Source organism: Phyllostomus hastatus, unplaced genomic scaffold, assembly GCF_019186645.2.
Source record: "Phyllostomus hastatus isolate PE091 unplaced genomic scaffold, TTU_PhHast_1.1 phas_scaffold_12, whole genome shotgun sequence".
In the NCBI taxonomy this organism is placed as follows: domain Eukaryota; kingdom Metazoa; phylum Chordata; class Mammalia; order Chiroptera; family Phyllostomidae; genus Phyllostomus; species Phyllostomus hastatus.
The window spans coordinates 13,771,541-13,782,702 of NW_025334007.1; positions in this window are offsets into that span (position 1 = coordinate 13,771,541).

Genomic DNA, 11,162 nt, shown 5'->3' on the forward strand with positions numbered 1-11,162 from the left:
TTTTTGCTACTATATGCCAAGCTCTGTACTGAGCTGTTGATGTACATTATGTAGTTAATTCTCTTAACAATTCTGGAAGGAGGTATTATTATCCTTCTTTTATAAATGGAGAAGCTGAGGCTTACTGAGGTAAAATAACTTAAACAAGGTCACATAAGTCGAACAGCCAGTGAATGGGAAAGGCAGGATTTGAACTGAATATTGAACATAACCCCTAAATTCATGGCTTTCTCAGGGTAACATGCTGCCATTTGGTAAAAGCAAGGGACTTGGCAAAGTTGTTCTGTGAGAGGAAATTATAAAATGTCGCCTTTGCTGCATGAAAATTGGTAAGGAAAAATCTTCATATTCACTTTATGTCTTGGTGTGGTTACCCTAGAAGTGGAACCTAAGAAAAGAATTTGACTGCAAGTCATATCTTTGGGTGGTGGTTCTAACATCAGTAGGGAAATTGAGACAGAAATGGAAGGCAGCCAATAAAGGGAACATTATCAAATACTGGGATGGGAGGGCGGGGGGTCACTGGAGTTCAGTCCTGCTGGGGAACTCCCAGAGCCCACTGTTATCCCATACCCCAGAGTCAACCCACCTCATCATTGCTCCAATGGAGAGGTGAAGCAGCTGGGTATTTATCCCCCAACTCACAGCCATCATTAAGTGAGGGCAGCTTGGGGCAGAACTACTTTCCAGTACTTTGGCCTTGCCCTAAAGGAGGGCCCAGATGCTCTTAGAGGTAGAAAAGGCAGTGCAGGTGTTTGCAGGAGAGAGCCTTTGTTGAAGAGGTGGATACCAAGGGGATGTGGCAGAAAACCAATACTGTCTGCTACACCCTCTACTAAAAACAACCAATGAAAAGTAGAACTAAACCTAAGCTCTGGTAAAGGAGAGAAGGTTGGAGGCTATAGAAAAGTTTAAAATCCTTCTAAAGGGCTGTGCAATGTAATATTCCTGAGACATTTACACTGGCACCTTCAAATCTAATTTGCCACACCAAGGAAGTGACACCCACCACACTACAGTTTAATAATTTAGCTTTATTCAAGAACTATCCTATTAACAGTCTATTCATTTTCTCCATGGCAATTCAGTCATTGAAATTCACCCACTGTGTCTTGTGACTATTAGTGATACTCTGGGAAGTATTATTTATGAGCGTGTACAAAAAAAAACCCAACAACAAAAGGTTTGACAAAGATTTCACATGTAACCTGATACTAAAGACATGATTTCCAAATCTGATTGGGGAATGGGCTGACTGGGTTCAGTCTCAGACATTCTCTTTTAGGTGGAGTTTTTCATCTCAATTTCCCATTCACAAAATGGGGAGGGGGTGGATAGTGGAGGCAGTATTTAGAGATTTTTAAATACTGACTAAATAAAGGGGCTTTTAATGCTAATTAACCCACTTAATCCCTTTCATAGACAAGCACCTTCAACAGCTTTAAAAGAGAAGAAATGTAATAAATGGGAGAGGGAGAGGGAAGGTATGGACAATTTAAGAAAGTGACAACTGAAGTTAACTTGCACTAAGTATACAGTGCTGTGATGCTGGGTAGATTCAGAAAGAGCAAACATTCGAAAGAAAACACTACAAAATTGAAATAATTTGCAGTTTCTGGCTCAATTCCTTGTTCACTGATGTACAACTAGTGTCCTGCTTTGTACAAAGGGGCTGCAATTTAATTCATTTTCTCTTATAAAAGTAGTTTTACACTAAGGAATAAAAGAAAATTAGGCTAGGTAGTTATCAAAGCAGTCACTCTTTTCTTGCCTCCTGCCCCTCCATATATATATGAACACACACACATACCTTTTTAAAGACAACATTTTCTTTCTTAAAGATGAAATACTTTCTAAGGTAATCTGATGTTTGGCATGTATTTAAGCCTCAGGACTTTTTTTCTTAGGGTCAGCTAAATTGCTTGCTGATCTTGGCACTACTGATGGATTCAGACTGACCTGGGTTAGAGTTCAGGTTCTACCACTTACTGGTCTTAGTTGTTTTTTCACTTGTAAAATGGGGCTAATAATGATATATTCCTAATCAGCTGTAGGAAAAAAACTGTGCTTCGATGGACTGCCCAGAGCAAGGAGGTCAAGAAACCGTTTTGTAAATGGCCAGATAGTAAATACTTTAGGCTTCATGGGATACGTGGCCACTGCTGCAGCTACTCAATTCTGCCATTGTAGCATCAAGCAACCAGAGAAAATACACAAATGAAATACGTGTGGCTGTGGTCCAATAAAATAGGCAATGAGCTGCATTTGGCACATGGGCAGTAGTCTAGAGCACACCTTTCTTGAGGTTATATGATTATTGCCTTTGAGCCATTTTACAACTCTATATTTGCAAAAATAATTCTTGTCTATAGACACACAAATTCTGTCCAAATTCTGCAAAAATAATTCTTGTCTATAGACAAGCAAATTCTGTTCAATTGACTTCCTTCTCCAACTATGGAAGAGATCAATTTTGCTTTCCTTTGCATACCCATTTAAATATTTCTGATTTATAAATATGTCTATTCTTTGGATTCTCCCTTGAACTGGTTTAATATCATATCAGTTCCCTTATTGATGAATTAAATACTTAACAGTCTTAAAGAAAAAGTTATTCTGATGCTTGTTAAAGTGGTAAGAAAGATTTTATTCAGCACTAATTCAAAAGCTGTGAACACTTTTGCAGTAGAGGAGAGAGATAAAGTTCAACTCTGAATACTGCAAAGAACTGTTTATGGCCAACAAGTAGACTGAGAGGGTCAGTGGATAGTAAATTACTAACAGGAGACATCAAGGATAAAGGGCTTCTTGCCAAAACAACTTAAGAGGATTCTTGCTGAAGGCAGGTCAGGGTGATCATACATCAAGGATGGGGCAGGTGGGGAGTGAGGAATTTGATCAAATATCTAGGAGATATCAGGGATGGGGGGGGTGATTCTCACTAACTGGATTTAGAGGTTTTCTTGCTAAAACTGGGCAAGGTAGGCCAAAGATGAGGTCCAAGGATGAAGCTTAGTCAAAAAGAGAGCTCAGAGGACTTTGTCTACAGTTTGGTTAAGGAAAGAGCTTTTGCCATATTAAAGAAAAATGTTCATGACACTATTTAAGGCATACCTCATTCAGGGGGATTACTACAATGAGGTTTTGCAGGGGAGGGGAGAGCTGACTCAACTCCAAATACAAGGACACATGGAGATTTATAGCCAAAAGCAGGGGAAAGTCAGTGGATAGAAAATTACTAAGAGGAAACATCAGAGATGAAAGAGATTCTGGGTAAACTGACTTGATAGACTTGATAGGATTCTTGCTGAAGGCAAGCCAGAAAAATAAGATATCAAGGGGGGATGAGAAATTTGATCAGATATCAAGAGAAGTGGAATACCAAGAATGGGGGATTCTGGCTAAACTGACTCAGTGGGATTGTTGAATAAGCAGGCCAAGGACAGAGCCCAAAGTTGGAGCCTTGAGGGCTTAGAGGAAACTGAGTAGAGTTAGGTTAAGGATAGAGTCTTTGTCAATCAATGTGTGTTCCCTTTACATTTGCATGTAAGTCACAGTTGTACATTTTTTTCAAAATTAACCTTTAATCCAGCCAATACTTTTGAAGGAATTAACATACCAACTGGCATATGGTAAGGACTGAAGAAAGTTATTAGTGGGTTGTTACTGCTGCTTTTGTTGTTATGTTTATATGAATGAGAATGCCAACAAGAAACAGAACTCAGCCAAGAGATTCAGATGAACAGATTCCAATGAAGAGAGTACTTTGTGGGCAGGTGAAGGGAACCAACAAGGAATATTACAGTATCCAGAGTCTATGATAAGGAACCATTAATACTCTTGTGCTGAAGGAAACAAGGGGAAGAAATAGTGTCTCTACACTGCAGTGAGAGCTGGAGCCATGTGCAAGGGGGCCACCTATCAGGATCTGGAGTTACAGAGAAACCCAGGACTTGCTAGATATAGGATGCTAAAACAGGGAGGGACCAGAATCTCTCTTTCTTCCTGCTTTCTCATCTCTTGCTGGACCCTCCCTTTGGCTGAACTCAATCAGAAGTCAGCTGACAGGGGAATCTAAGTGATGTAGTCTGTTTCTTGGTACAGAGAGCTGGGAAAAGAAGGTAGAGAATGTATCTTGGTGGAGTAGGGGAGAGTGAAGAATAACCAACACAATTATTATTATATTTTTATAATGTTCAAAACCCACAGAATATACAATGTCAAGAATAAATCATATTGTAAACTATGAACTTTGGGTGATTGTGATGTATCAGTGTAAATTCATTGATTGTAACAAATATACATTCCCCTGGTGGGGAATGTTGATAGTGGGGAGGTTGTATGTGTTGAGGTGGGAGGGCAGGAGGTATATAAAAATCTCTCTACTCTCTACTCAATTTTGCTGTGAACCTAAAAGTACTCTAAAATAAAGTGTATTACATTTTACAAATATTTTATGATGATTTATATTTTCTGAAACCTTTGCATAAAAGTGTTGTAAGGAAATAGGGAAAATGTAGAATACTCATATTGCAGACAAGGAAAGTAAAGCTTCAAGTGCTTCAAGTTCAACTAACAAGTGAGACAGCCTTCTAATTCTAACTTCAGTGTGCATAGAGCAGAGGTCAATCTTTTGTGGCAGAAAATGCTAAGGAAGCTAAGGAAGAAAGCAAAGAGAAATTTTCCTGTTTTGTACATTTTGTCCCTAATAAAAACAGGATTTGATCCTAATTACTTCTTGTCAACAAAGTGTTTCCAAATATGAGTGTGTGTGTGTGTGTGTGTGTGTGTGTGTGTGTGTGTGTGTGTCTAGGGGAGTAGCCTCACGGGATCACTCTCTATAACTCTTCTCCCAGAACTGTTGTGTTGAGGTAGTTGTACTTTGAGAGACCCTCCTTATATTTTAAACTCTCCTCTTCCACACACCAACCTCTGCTGGTTTTCCAAAGGCAGAGGAGTCCACAGGAATGTCCCATGAAGAGTGTATTCAAATCTCAAGGGTGGAGTAGAAGGCTATCAGTGTGCCAGTGTCAGAACCTCTCTGGCAATTTGTTTCCTCCACCTGAAAAATCTCCCTCACCTCCACTCTCGCCCAACTAAATCTTCCTCTTTAAGGCCTCAATTGAAATGTTACTTCCCAAAGAGATGCCTTCTCTCACCCTCAATATAAATTGTTTTTCCCATTATTCTTTTTTTGTATGCCTTATTTCTTTTTCAGAGAGCTTATCACATTGTATAATGGTTTAGATACCAGTCAATCTGTTCATTGCTAGAATTCCTTTCTACCAACTATAAGGTTCATGAGAACTAAAACACTATTTACCACCAGTTCCCTACTATTCAGCATAGGCCTTGACATGGAGGTGATAATCAATAAATGTGTGTTAAATAAATAAATGCATGAATAAGTGAAGTCAATAAATTAACTTAAATGAATGAAACTAGTCACCCCTTATAACCTCACATAACAGCCTTTTCTTACTCCAACTAGACTACAGATAGCAAGATACCAGAGGGAAAGTAAAGATTTGGGAATTAAGACAGGTTTTACAGATAGTTATAAGGACTTGGGTTTGTATTTTGAGTGATATAGGAAGCCGCTGGAGTGTTTAAGAGCACCTTTTGTCCTATTTTCTTCACCTAGCACTCTGTCTCATCCTTAATTACATATCGAATGCACTCAATACATTTGTTGAATTAATAAATAAGTGAAAATATTATCTCTATCCAAAAATAACTTATGGGTATTATGATAAGATACTATTCATATTCATGGATTTGTTGGACAATTCCAGGAATGGGATGGAGAAGACACATGCCAGACTTCAACCAAACATTTGGTGAAAGAAACTTAGTAATTACATTTATATATTTCAAATTGGCTCATTTTCTGCCTTGTCTCCACTATTTCAATCATAAATAGCTTCACAGCAGAGCCCAAGTCTATACCTAATTCCGGGCCTGATGCCATGAGGTATGTCAGAAATACTCTTCTAGCTCTAATGCTCCATCAGTAGGTGAATTAATTTTTAGTTCAGTGAACTTCACATGCCAGCCCTCTAACAAGATCCTGGGCAATCCCTCATGGGGAGCTACCAAATGTGGTTCCCATTGTCTTGCACAGTCAAGAAACAGCTGTGAGAATTCTAGTCTTTCCCTTGGCTTTCCCAACTCTCTAGTCCTCCCTGGTGATGAAGGTGGGAGTAATGGTTGTTGATCTGGAATCATTGGCTTTTCTGCACAAAAACTAGAGGCGGTGCTCCAAGGTTGTGGAAAAAGCTTTGAATCTGTTTTTAGACTCAGCTCACTGTCTGTATGTCTTTAGATTCATCATGTCATCTCTCTGACCGTCAGTGTTTCTAACTCATAAAATTAGAGAGTGGAGGGTGAATAAGAGAATTTCCAAGATCCTTTCCTTCTCTTCTAGTATTCTAATCACTGATGTGACATGAGAAAATGATTCCTTAAATAGCCACAGTCCATCTTCTAGCTTCCAGAACTCTTCTAACCCATATATTTGCTGTATCTCTGAACCATTTCCAGAGATTTCAGATTTGGCTCATGCTAGAGGCACTCTTGTTTCTGAAATGCCAAAGACCCTTATCAGTTTAGTAAAGGCAGATTATTTTTATTTTTTGGCATTAAATTTATGACATCTGGAACAATTTCCTGTCGTATCCCAGAAGGTTCCTTCCCAGAGTGTCTTCAACAGCAGCAAACAATTTACACCCACCTAAGACCCATCATGCCTAAGATGTCTTGGACATCTTATTGCAATTAGGAGAAAATGAAACCAGGAGCTCAGTCTGATGAAAACTGAGGTTGGAAACTAGTATTAAAATAGAAATCATTAATGCAGAAAAATGTAACTGAAAGTGCCAATTCATGCGAGGTAGTGTGTTTGGGAGGGCAAAGAGAGAGTGCCAAGTTGTTAAGTCTGCAGTTCTGTGGGATGGGACAAACTAAGAACAATATTAAGCCTCTACTTGTTGGTCAATATACCAGAGATTCTTTTTTTTTTAGATTTTTTTAAATTTATTTATTTTTAGGGAGGGAAGGGAGGGAGAGAGAGAGAGAAGGAGAGAGAGAGAGAGAGAAAAACATCAATGTGTGGTTGCTGGGGGTTATGGCCTGCAACCCAGGAATGTACCCTGGCTGGGAATCGAACCTGGGACACTTTGGTTCCCAGCCCGCGCTCAATCCAGTCCATTCTCCAGAGATTCTGATGAGCTGATAAAATAGGACAAGGCATTGAAAAGCTTTCAGGACAGTGCCCTTAAGCATCATTACCTTAAAGGGCTAGTCACTGATTATTGTAGATTGTACTCATCCAGATGGAGACTCTGAAGAAAAGAATACGAATGATTGTAGTAGTTTACTCAGGAGGTGATCCCAGAAAACACTTAGAGGAGTGAGGAAGTAAGATAGGAAAGGAAAGAAAGCCAGTAAAGAGTATTATTGAGCAGGGTACCCACTGTGGGTTTTGAGGCTCAGTCTGCTGAGGAACTCTGGGTGTAGAACACACCTTAATGTGCCACCTTAGGGGCATGGAAACTGGAGTATTTACTCTATAACTCCCAGCCATAATTAGTTAAGGGCTGCTCCTGGAAGTATTGTTGGTCTCCCCTCCTGGAGGTTGAAAGAGAACTCTAAGGAGAAGAGCTATATGTGCTTGAAGTAGGATGCCTTCAGCATGCACTAGAATGGTAAATGCCAAGGGAGTAAAAGTGGGGTACTGATAGTGCCTGCTCCATTAACATTGACTATGGGTTCACGTTGCAGAGTAGCCAAATACAATGAGTCGGGTATGGGGGGAAAAACTTCATACACATGGACAACAAGATTATAAGAGGTAAGGGGAGGAGGTAAAAGAGGGTAAAGGGGGGATAAATGGTGACATAAAGAGGTTTGACTTTGGGTGGTGAACACACAATACAATATACAGATGATATATTATAGAATTATACACCTGAAACCTGTATAATTTTATTGACAAATGTCACCCCAATAGATTCAATAAAAATTAAAAAGAAAAGAAGAAGCATCCTTTGGGTGGCTGTCATAGAGTCATCAGGAGGTGAGGGCTATGGAACAGCTGTGAGGTTGTCATGAGCATCATCACCCATTTTGGAGGTCGCCAGGTGAAGAAGTCATGAGCAAACTTGAAAAAGGATAGTTAGACTAAGGAACATAAAAGAGAATGAAGTATCTTCCCACTCACCAATCCTTTCTCAATAGACCACTTAATATGCTATCCTACAAAGAGAGAAACAGAGGCACAGATCAGTGAAGAGAATTTTCCAGTAAGACCATCATATTTGCCTGGAGTGAACTGCTTTGACATTGGGCCCAACATACACATTTAACAAGAGGCAATTTGCCTGAGGCTTTATTCCCACAATAAATCTTATGTTTTGTTCCCTAGATGGCCTGTCGTTTCTGCATTACACTAACAGCTCCCTTTCCCAGCAGTGGTGGTAATAAATGGTGTGCTCACAATGTAGAAGTTAAAGTTTCAAGGTGAAGCCTCTGGAAGCGATTTCTTTGTAATTTCATTTATGGCCATGCCATATTTCATGGTGCAACTCACTAACTCTGTGGGTGGCTCTGTGTGTGTTCCAAAGAAAGGGAGAGTGAGACACAACCCCAACCTCCAATCCTTACCTACTTCTCCCAGTGGAATTTGAATTTGGAAGTTAAAGCACCTCCTGGGTTTTAAAGGGAGATTTGTGACATCTCCTGGTGTGCATGCAGAACAGCTTGCTATCCAGCAAGAACACTGGTAATTGTTTGACTGACTTAATGAAAGATTGACAGCCTCCATCTTCAGTGTACTAAAATCATCCAGTTAGTATGGCCTCTCTAGAGAGCAAAGAATGCAACGTGATTGGTCTACATCCTCCAAGAAGGGGTCAAGAGTCCTAAAACCAATGAGGGAAGAACCTCAATATATATGTTTGGGGACTAAATCAGTTTCAAGTTATGTCTGAAGCCAAACAATATAACCTGACTTTGTATAGACTCCCTCAACACACACACACACACACACACACACACACACACACACACACACACACCATGAGAGATCATTTAGGACTCCTTGAAGACACAGTTAATATATTCTTTATCTGGTACATAGTGGAAGCTCAATAAATATTTGTTAAATAAAGGTGACCACCATGACTTTGCTTAACCTGAGGAGGGTGCATGATAAAGTAGGGAAAGCATGGGGAACAGACTTGAGTTTAAATCTTATATCCACCTCAAGTTATCTGAATGCATTTAGGCAAATGTCTTAGCTTTTCAGTCTCAATGTCCTTACCTGTAAAATGGGAATGATAATATCTACCTCCTAGATCTGTTTTGATGATTACATGAGATGTTTTCAATAAAACTCCTAGGTACCTGATAGGCCCATGGGAAAGAGGGCAAGAACTTTCCCCTCTGGAATGTTCTTGCTCATCTGGTAGACTCCCAAATATCTTTTAAGGCTCACCTTGACTATAACAGAGCAGTAAGAGGTGCTCACTCCTTCTGCCCAGATTTTCTTGTATCTCTTCAAGCAACTATTATTGTACTTCTTACCCTATATTGCAATGATTTGGGTCATTGCTCTCTATCCTTAAGGCCAAGACCAAGCTTTCACCATTTTGTATCTTTAGTGCTAAGTATACTGCCTGGCATGCAATAGGCACTCAATACAAACTTCCTTTTCCATGTAGGAAAAAAAATAAGAAAGACATATACAAAAATGTAACAGTTGTTATCTACGGTTGGTGGAATTATGGGTGGTTATTTTTCAAACTGTTTTTCCCTACAATGGCCATGTTTTATTTGAGTAACAAAATGATTCTGCAGAAGTAAGTAAATACATGCTCAACAAGATGGATGAATCAATGAAAGGATAGATAAATTCAATACATTTAAGTGGTTTCCATTCCTCCAGATTCTCAGTATGTGGGTCTGAGACTGAGTTTGCTACAGGGTGAGAAAAATATTTCCACTCCCATGAGTCTTCTTCCTATTTTCTATTAAAATGGCTTTGAAGTTCTGGTCTTTTTAAAAAAGATTTTATTTATTTATTTTTAGACAGAGGGGAAGGGAGGGAAAAAGAGAGGGAGAGAAACATCAATGTGTGGTTGCCTCTCAAGTGCCCCCTACTGGTGAACTGGCCCACAACCCAGGCATGTGTCCTGTCTGGGAATTAAACCATCAAACCTTTGGTTTGCAGGCTGGTGCTCAATCCACTGAGCCACATCAGCCAGGGCTTAAAGTCCTATGTCTTATGTTCAGACTCACACTTTCTGAACACCCATTCCAAGAAGGAAAAATCATCCTCATTTCCACCACTGTCTATATGGCAGGACTCAGCAAACCTTTTCTAAAAGGTGCAGACAGTAAATATTTTAGTCTTTTGGGGCCATACAGTCTCTGTCCATAATTTCTCAACCCTGCTGTTGTAGCATGAAAGCAGCCATATGCAATACAAAAGTGAGTGAGCATGGCTGTATTCCAATAAAACTTTCTTTGCAATAACATGGCAGGCCAGATTTGGCCCAAGGGCCATAGTTTGTCAATTCCTCATCTATGACTTTGCCACTGTTGTTTCCCTGCCTGAACAGCCCTTTTTCCTGTCTGCCTACTTAAATTCTATCTATCCTTTATCTTTCAACTATAACATTACTACTTATCATCTACTGCCTTAACCTGATGTTACTGTAATATAATTACATGTATTCTAGTAGGTACTAGATAAATATTGAACAGTTTGCTGAGAAGTGTTCTTCTTTTGTGGGCTCTTATAAAGGGGGTATGCTTTGGAATTATGCTTGGAAAAGACTAGAATGGGAGAATGTAAATATTCATAATAATAGTGTACAGGGCATTAGTATTATAATGATGTGGTGAGCATAGTGATTCCCATCTTAGAAGAAAAAGGCATACAAAAAAAAGTTAAGCAGCTCTACAACGATCTAATGGCAGAGCAGCAAAGAGAAGCCAGGTACTATGACTCAATGTCTCATTCCTTAACAAGAATCCTGACTCTATTTCTAAAATCTAAAAGAAAAACAATAATAGAAACTTATTTGGGGGAATTTAAGACCCAAGGGCAAAGGAGGTATTAGTGCCTTTGGACCAGCTGGGAAGGATAAATCAAACCC